This window comes from Anas platyrhynchos, chromosome 8, assembly GCF_047663525.1.
Source record: "Anas platyrhynchos isolate ZD024472 breed Pekin duck chromosome 8, IASCAAS_PekinDuck_T2T, whole genome shotgun sequence".
Lineage (NCBI taxonomy): Eukaryota > Metazoa > Chordata > Aves > Anseriformes > Anatidae > Anas > Anas platyrhynchos.
Genome location: NC_092594.1, coordinates 18,044,637 through 18,053,657, shown reverse-complemented (window position 1 = coordinate 18,053,657; position 9,021 = coordinate 18,044,637).

The following is a 9,021-nucleotide window of genomic DNA, read 5'->3' as shown; positions in this document are numbered from 1 at the left end:
TCAAATGAAATCGTTAACGGGCAAGGGAGAGCCCTGCTGCAGGGCATGGGAAAAAGAAACCCACCTGGCTCATCAGGGATGCGACCGACCCCTCATCTCTCCTGATGTGTGCAGCCCTACTGGCTCCCTGCCTTGGCTTGGACCTCCCGTGGTTTGCTCACCCCACAGCACAAGCTCCCATTCCCATTCCCTCTCCTCTCCTGCACCCTCATACCCCCATCCTCATCCAGCAGAGGATGTATACGGGGTCCCCAGTGCACCCCAGTGGGACTTTCATGGGAACCCAGCCCCCAGCACACGTGGTGGGGCAGCAGCACGACCCCAAATCGGGGCTTGGCTCAGCCACCAGAACCCCAACACAGGGGCTGTGCTATGCTCTTTATGATCCTGCTGGAGCTGGCCACTGCATTAGTGAAAAAAAAAAAAAAAGAAAAAAAAAAAGTGTCTGCAGTTACACCAGTCCCTATTTTTCTCCTTATTCTCCTGTCTTTTTCCTAGAAACCCGTAGTCACCCACCTCTCCTCTGCTAAAGCGGTGCTGGGCCTGACATCCTTGTGCTACTGACGGGAAACATGTGTAGAGATGGCACATTATCACCAGCAACATCCCTGGGGAAGGAGTCCTGCAGAACTCCCTGAAAGCACAGGGATTAGCAGTGCTGCAGGAGTGATCCCAGCTCTCCGACCCGGATCCCCCCCTTCACAGCTCAACCTGGCAAGGGAACAACAATCGCCTTGCTCTCACCCTCCCATCGCAAAGCCCAGGTCATCCTGACTTGGGTTAATCACGTCTCTGGTTCTGAGGAGACAAACATCTAAAAATAAAAAAATAAAAACGCAGCGGCTGATACAACATCCTCTCAGCCAAGGTCAAAGGTTGAGGTCCGTCCCATGCCTCTGGTACAACAGGCTGGTTTGTTCAAGTTAAATAACAATCAGCTTCAGCCCTTGCCCCAAACCCAAGCCAAATTTAATACAACATCACCAAGGGTTCAACTCTGAGCATGTCATTTCTGTTTTAATGCCCTTCCACACTCCCAGGGCAACTGCAGGATGTCACAAGTGACACTGGCTGCAGCACCTCCAGGACATCAGTGGGGTGGAAGAGGCCAAGGAACGAGGGCTCCTGCTTGTTGTCCTCCAGTTTTACACGTTGCTGTCTCACAGCCACCACCTGTATGGGCAGAGACCCCAGTCCCTATTTCTCCAGGCTGTCAGCACCCCCTTTTCATGAGCTCGGTGAGGTCCTGGAGCAACCCACAAACAGCTCTGCAAAACACCATTTTTCTTTTATTTTCCTGGGGTGGGATGGAGTTAAGAGAGAACAAAGTGAGTGAGTTGTGTTGACACAGGCACTATGGGAAATGTAATTAAATTGCAGATAAAGAGAATTGTATTTTACAGGGTAATATTTTAGAAAGCTTCTGTGAGATAGAAGAGGTTTATAGCAAATTCCTCCTAAAATGGCCCTCATGTTTCTGACTATTCTCTACCTTCTATTTAAAACCTTTTAATAAAATAACTCATTTTGATATTAGGTTTGAATCCCATCCAAAATTTTAAATCTCTAAAAAATACCTTAAAGCAGTTTCCTCGTGACCTGCTAACAGCAGACACAAATACATGCGGCACTGAAACCGTTGCCTGTCGCTGGACAGGGTGGAAGGGAATTTGCCAGCCAGTTCCCTGGACAAGAACATCACCTCCAGGGTCCTTTTCACCCTGTTATTTAAAATGCCTCCCTGCCTATTACATGTATTTTATCCATGCCCCTACTGATCATCATTTGAGCACTTTTTACCCCAAAACTTCTTCCTGACCAAAGACCTTCACTGGTTTCACTTGGTCCCAGCTTCTGCCACCCAACTGCTAGAGCTGCATAGCCTGAAGCCATCCGCTCCTTCCAGTACAGCTGCACAAACATCAGCGATACCCAGCCAGCCCAGCTGGTAGCTGCATGGTTTCTGCCCCCCCAGGGAGGATAACGCTCCCCAGGGCTGGCAGCTGACCTCTCTTCTCACTTTGGGGCTCCAACATCAGAAGGCAGCTACGCTGACTACCTTATTTGCTTGGCTGACATCTCCGGTGGGCTTGCCTTGAATAAACTCCTTCACCTTGACATTTAAGCAGACTACTCTCTGTCTTCTCACTCTTGTTCCATTTCCTCGGGGGGCTGTGTGCCTCTCTGGGATTCCATTATTTCATGCTTAACCAGCTGTCATGCTGGGCCTGTCGCTTCCACTCCTCGTTTCTGACTTCAAGGCCTCGTCATCTTTACAGCGATCCATGCCACAAGGCATTGAACTTCTTCGGGACTGTGTTTGCTCTTACTTTGTGACCTTCCCTGGGCCTGTGCCAGCATCTCTCTCTCTGCTGGCACTGTGAGGCAAGGAGCTTGTTTTGGGGTGTGCTTCATGGCTTGCGAGTCCAAGTGGTTTTAGCCTGGCATCGAGAATGTATTTCTTCAGCCTGCTGTGACATTTAATAGCTACATCCCCATAGCTGAGTTCATTTTTTGGTTGGTTTACATAAGATTCTGGTGCTTCTGCGACCTCTCTAGAAAGAGCTCTGTGATGAAGGATCTGTGACTGACCAAGTATTTGGGGTAGCCACTTCCCTGCAGCACTCACTGCCTCAGGAACGCAGGTGATCTGCACGTTCAACCACAAGCCTCAGCCTTGGTGGACTTCTGCTGCATCCCAAGGGAGCTTTGGTTTTGTTAGGCTTCTTTTTGCATGTGTCTTTTTTTTGTTGTTTTGTTTTATTTCTTGCTGGAGGACTGGAAGGAACAACTGCTCTTACCATGGAGTGAAAATCCTACAAAGCTACTTGTGAGATGAAGCATTGTTTGGTCTCTGACACCCAGGGATTCCAAATTTGTCCAAAAGCCAGACTGGTACCTATGTGAGCCAAAATCGGTAATTAATTTGCCTCCAGAGTGTGCTGTTTCCACCACTGTTTACAATGAAAGCTGTTAATGTTAAAAGTAGTTAGTAACTGGCAGATAACACGCAACGCTCTGCTCACCGTCAGGCTGCCTGCCTGTTTTAGGGTCCGGGGTAAGACACACTTGGTCCAGTACAAGGTGAGTGCCTGGGCGAAAGAGAATTACAGCTCATCTCAACAGCTTCCTAAGCTGCAAGACAAATCACAGACTATCCTATTAGAAGAACCACAGGAGCAGCTTCCCCTTCCAAAAAGAAGCTCCTGTAGCATCAGGAAACACACAAAGAGAAAAATTTTAAAGGGTTATTTTTTCTGTTCACCTTAAGCCTCAGATCATTCTCCACATCAGCCCTGGCAGGCAGGAAATCCTGAAGGGTCAAACAAGGAGAGCTTGAGTTTGAGGGGCAGGTGAGGAATCCACACCGCTGATATCCTGGATAGGAGGGGGTACTGACAAAAGAAGCCACTTCTGCAGTAACGAGGCAGGGCAGGAGATAGCAGACGCCCACTGAGTTGAGTTCCCCTTGAAAATAAAAGGCTGTTTAAAAATAAAAACGAGTTACATAAAAGCGTGCTCCGTTGTTCTGTCTCCGGCTTAGCTCAAGAGGATGGCAGCTATTTCAGCTCTCCCCCGTGTCAGTGGTAAAAGTGTCTGCTGGACACGTGTTGGGATGGCTGCAGCCGAGCAGATGCCTCCAGTGGGAGATGGCTCCGGGCCCCGGCCGGCGTGCTCCGGCTCCCTCCTCGATCCCTCCAGGCAGGTAGGATGCAAAACCAACAGCTTAGCAGTGTGGGAGGCTCCAGGCTGAGAGGGGCACTGTGCAAGAGAGAAATCAAAGGATTTCCCCTGTAATGCACTTTACTGCCATTCCATAATTGTTCTCAGAGGAAACGCTCCCGTGCCCAGGAGCAGTTACACGCTAGGAAACGCGTTGGTGCCTCGGCGTGTGCTTTGGAGAGGATCCTGTTAAGTGTGGAGCAGGGAGGCAGAAAGGATTGGACTTGACAGAGCTGCTCTGTGCAGCCTTGGAGTCCTCCCAGCTTTCAGCATCGCTGCTGCTGTCAACATGGCAGCGTCTGTAAGGCAGTCGGTGGGGATCTGAGACAGATCCACCCCGACAGACAGCACCCCACAACCATCCCCTGCTGCAGATGCTCCATCCCCGGTAGGTTTGGGCTGAGGGCTGATGCTTGAACACAGGCCAGGGAGTGAGCCCTGCTGACGGACGGGGTTCATTTTCTGCTGAGAGATCACTCCAGGTGCTTGCAGGCAGCCTGCATTTTGCAAGCCGAACGCTCTGCCAACCCGCTCATTTCCTGAATGGCAGAAATCATCCCTGAGATCTGCGGGCTGCGGTCACAAATCCATTTATGATGGACAAGGTCTGTGATTCTTTGCTCTTATCACTGCTGTTTCAAAGCCTGGGGCTTACAGGGCATCCAGGTCCCGGAGCAAGGATTTGCTGGGGTTATCAGCCACTACACGGGGAGGCGACGTGGCACCGGGAGGTCACTGCAGCAAAACACCTGAGCACGTGCTCGACCTGAACCACGTGAGCAGCTGAATGAACACTGGCATGATGAAACACAAACAGAGTAAACTGCCCGGCTGAGCTGGGATTCCTCTCTCATCTCTGGAGGCTGCTGCTCCAGCCTTAATTAAAACATAAACGAAGCGAGTTAGACGGGCTCATCCTCTTCTCCAGCAGATGGTGGTTCTTTCCTAAGATTTTCCAGCACAAATCACTCCTCAGGAGGCTGGCTGGCAATCGTTGCTTGTGTCCTGACAGCCCGGATAGAGATGCAGGCTGCAGCGCTGCCAGTGCCTGCACTGCTCAGGCCCTAAGGACCGGGCAACATCTCCAGAGCTGCGTGGAAGGACTGCAGGGCAGGAGGCCAGGCTTGTGCTGCCAGAGCAGGAAAACGAGCCCCAATTCTTCCCCCACCTGCAAACACTCCTGCCATCTGCAAGTTTTTGCTCCAGCCTTTGCTCAACGCGGTTCTCTCTCCTAAAACACGTTTTCCTTTCGCTCCAATTAGCCTTATTTTTAACTAGCTCAGCCCCGGTGTTAGTCGCAATGCCACGGATACCCTGCGTGCAAAAATTCAGAGGAAAAAACAATCCACCATTTTAAAGCACCAACAATAGCAAGGGAAAATAAATAAATAAATAAAAAATCTTGCAGCTATAGGCACCAGCACAGGCTAACATTTTCTCCCAGCATCAAAGGCCCACCGCTAATCCAATTGAAACGGAGATCACCCCCAGGACCAGCCCTGCTCCTCGTATCAGCGCAGCCAGGGGTGGGCAGAAAAACTGCCAGCTCGGTACTGGGGCCTTTGTGGTCTTTGTTTGCTTTTACCTGGGAGGGAAAGGGTCCTACCTGAGAGAAGGAAATGATTGTGCTGATACAGAGTTCAGTTTTTATCTTGACTGCCCCTTTCCTCCCTTGGAAATCAAAAATCTTCAACCCCAGTCCTCCTCAGCTGTGTTGAGGGATGCAGTAGGACTAATCTGACCCGAAGCTGATACAGACAGCATTGCATCAGCAGAGCCAGAAAGCAAGCAGCACGTACCCAAAGCACCTACACTGAAATCTTAGCCTCTGCCCATCATTCCCATTACCTGCATCATGCTAATACAGGTCCAGAGGCATGGCAGGGGTGCTGGAGGCTGTGCAGAGCTGCCTGCAGTCCCTGACACCGCTGATCTGCTCCAGTGACAATCCCAAAAAGCCAGGAATTCACAGATCTAGCCCTAATCATCCCTGAAGGGGATTCCACATATTTAATAGCACGCTTTTCAAAAGCATCATGTGCTCAGAAGTGCAGGCCAGCTCGCAGGGAAGAAAAAGCTTTGTGCCTAATGCCTCTGTCAGCTCTTGAAAAATCCCACACCTCCTCCCTTCTTCTGTCCTAGTGCCTCACCACTCGGAGGTTTTACTTGGGGTGCTCAGTTTGGCCAGAATTAAACTAAAAGAGAGGCCAGATGGTTGAGGTATTACGGCCTCCCCTGAAAACTGCCAGTCACCTGTTTATCACAGCTCCTTACTGTAAGGTTTTCAGAAAAGACACGGAGATCTAGCCTCACGGCTGACTGCTAATAAAATCGATAGGTGTGATGCGCTGAATTATGAGCACAGAAAGTCTCCGATGCCCTCCACAGCAGTTACCCTGAGAGCACAGCGTGCTGCCAGCTCCGTCTCTCAGTGACTGTATGTATGTGCTCAGCAGTACACCGTTAGCACTCACCTGAGATCACACACCTCTACAGCAGAGTAGGACAGGACCAGGCCCTGCTAAGCAAAATCCAGCACCCAGACAATAAGTAATAAATTTATTTCAGTAATAAATCCAACCTGAGTCTCAGCAAATGTAAATCACTTTTCTTCCACCCCAGGGCTGGGAGATTTCTTAGTGTCATCCGTTCCCTACAGGGCTGTTTTTTTCTACAGATCTCCCAGTGCGTTTTTAGTAGGGGGGCAAAAAGCCATCTTTGTGTAGGAGAAAAAAAAAAAAAAGACAACCACATCTGTATTTTCTGGGTAGTGAGCAACCATCTGCTGTGTGCTCCAAAGCATGCAGCCAACCTTGCAGCCTCCAGGACACGCAGGGAGCCTCACAGCCTGCCAGGAAGGCAGCCCCTCTGGCATCCTCACAGCTGGGGTCTGACTTTCCCCCGGGGAAAGGACAAGGCACCTCGCACGGTGTTTGCGGTGAGATGTCCAGGACTTCGTGGGGTTGTGCCACTCGCAGGGGGACGCTCAGCCCCGTCGTTCAGCACCACCGTGAAGGCGTTGTACGGGCAGGGACCGCTCCTCCCGGTTGAGCCAGGACTCCAGCTGCATGTGAAAAAAAATCAGATGGCTTGTTTTGTATGCATGTGAAAGCCTAAACTTAGCAGGCAAGATGTTAATTCGTAGGGAAAAATAGGCCGTATTTATGTAACTGTGAAAAGCTGCAGTGAAGGTTACAGATCCAATGGGAGAGGAGCATACGTGCAGCGCTAACGACAAACACCGCTACTCACTGCTTTGTCAAGAGCTCCAGCAACTGCATATTCATCACCCTGCACCCCAGAGATCCAGCTCTGAGGCGTCGCAGGCTAAGAATAGAAGTCTCGTTGTGTTTTCTCCTCCGTGGCCCAGGTTTTGTCCAGGATTAGAGGCAGCGGGGTGTGGAAGCCCAGCTGAACAAGCACTGCAAACGGCAGCGCCCGTGTGTGCAGTGCGGAGCTCGCGGCTCAGCAGGGGTGGGTAAGGCTGAATAAAGGGCGAATTCATTCACAGCCGTGCAGGATGGCATTAGTGCCGGGCCTCTGCTCACAGAGACGTCCCCTGTGGTGGATGGGGCGCTCACAAAACACGAGTCCCTTGTGCATAAACAAAACCCAAGCGGCATTCGAAGCAGGCGGCTGGAGAAATGCCATCACTGACATTAGCAGCTCCTGGATGTAAAGTCTGGTGGCTCGGATCCACCGCAGAAACCCCGGGTTGAAAATGGAAGGAACGACCTTGAAAATGGAAGGAAATGTAAATTTGCTCTCACAGTGAAACCAAGACAAAAAGCTTTTAATTTTAACTGCTTGTGTAGCCACTTGTCCCTGATCTTGGGGCCACGTTCCTGGACACCTACCTGAAAGTAGCAGGGAACGATTTCCAGAGGGGTTGGTGAGCCAGGATTTTCACTGTCTTTAAGCAGAGACCAAGCCAGGGGCAGTACTGAACAAAGGCATCAACAACAAAGGCATCAGACCCTCTGGAGAAGGCCTTTCTAGCTGGAACATCACATAACAGAGAGCTCTTTTGGGAAAGGACTCTCAAAATAACCTCTGTCTCTTCTAATGTAAATGTCCCTGGGAGCAATACTCTTTGTAAAGAGTTTCTGAAGAAAGTCTTAAAAAAAAAAAAAAAAAAAACTCGCATTAATTCTGCATTTACCCTTGCTGCAGTGCTAACACACAGAGCCCAGAGGAGAGCCATCATCTTCCAATACTCTTTCCTAATCACAGCTGAGAAGGGTATAACAACGTTCCTGCTGCTCTCTCATTTCCTCTGGCTGTAGCTCATTGCTCCTTCAAACTAACCCACTGCGAGCAGCAACACTGCAAAATGCATTTTGGAGTCATCATCTGGCTTGGCAGTGCACGACAACTGGGGACTCGCCATCTGCTGCTGTTTGTTTAGCCCTTTTGTTAGCGAGCTAACATCTGGGAAAACTGCTGAGCCCCCGTTTAAGCAGCGGTGTGCTTGGAGAGGAGACATGCATGCCTTTGCCCTCTGTGAAAGACGGTGTGATCTGGGTACCATTTGTTTCTTGGGCCTCTTGTTCTTTGCCAAGTCATCCCCCTCCAGTGCCTGGGGAGTTGCATTTAGATGTTCTCATGACTCTGGCTAAGATCAATCAGCACAGTCCAGCCTTTTGACCCTGAGAACTGGCTTGTGTGCCTGGAAAGCCACACACCAGCTCCAACGAAGCACCTGCAGATTAATTCCTCTTTCAGATGTCTAGCACTGCAGCCCAGCAAAACCCAGAACCACGCTGTGAGTCCAAGTCCCTTTTAAGCAGCCACGAGTTCAGATCTGTCTCCTATGGGACTAGGAAGGCAGGCACTGCAGCCTCAGCCCCAACACCAGCAGTGGGATGGGGCTGGATCTGGTGCTTGAGGTTGGCTCTTACCTATCCCCTCCCCTGCCACCTAACCCATCACTCACATCGACACTGCTAGCTGCTCAGCCTTCAGAAACACTGCCTCCAGGATCGGGGATGGTGTAATCCTCGGATGCCTTCTGCCTCCCCTTGAAGAGGTTCAGCAGTGCCCAGTGACCTAGCTTCAACGCAGCCCAGCTCCCTAAAATGGGGGGAGGAAATTGTTAAGCTGTGGGAAAAGCCATAAAGCAGAGCTATGCAAGATAAAACGGTTACAGGATTGCTACAGCGGCGAAAGTCAGTGGCTCAAAGAGTCAAGAGGAAGCACAAACCTTGAAAATTCTATAGGAAATAATCACAGAGGTGAAAAACAGCAATGGGATCTGCCTATTCCACTAGGGATCTGTTCCAGCCATAAAGCTGTATT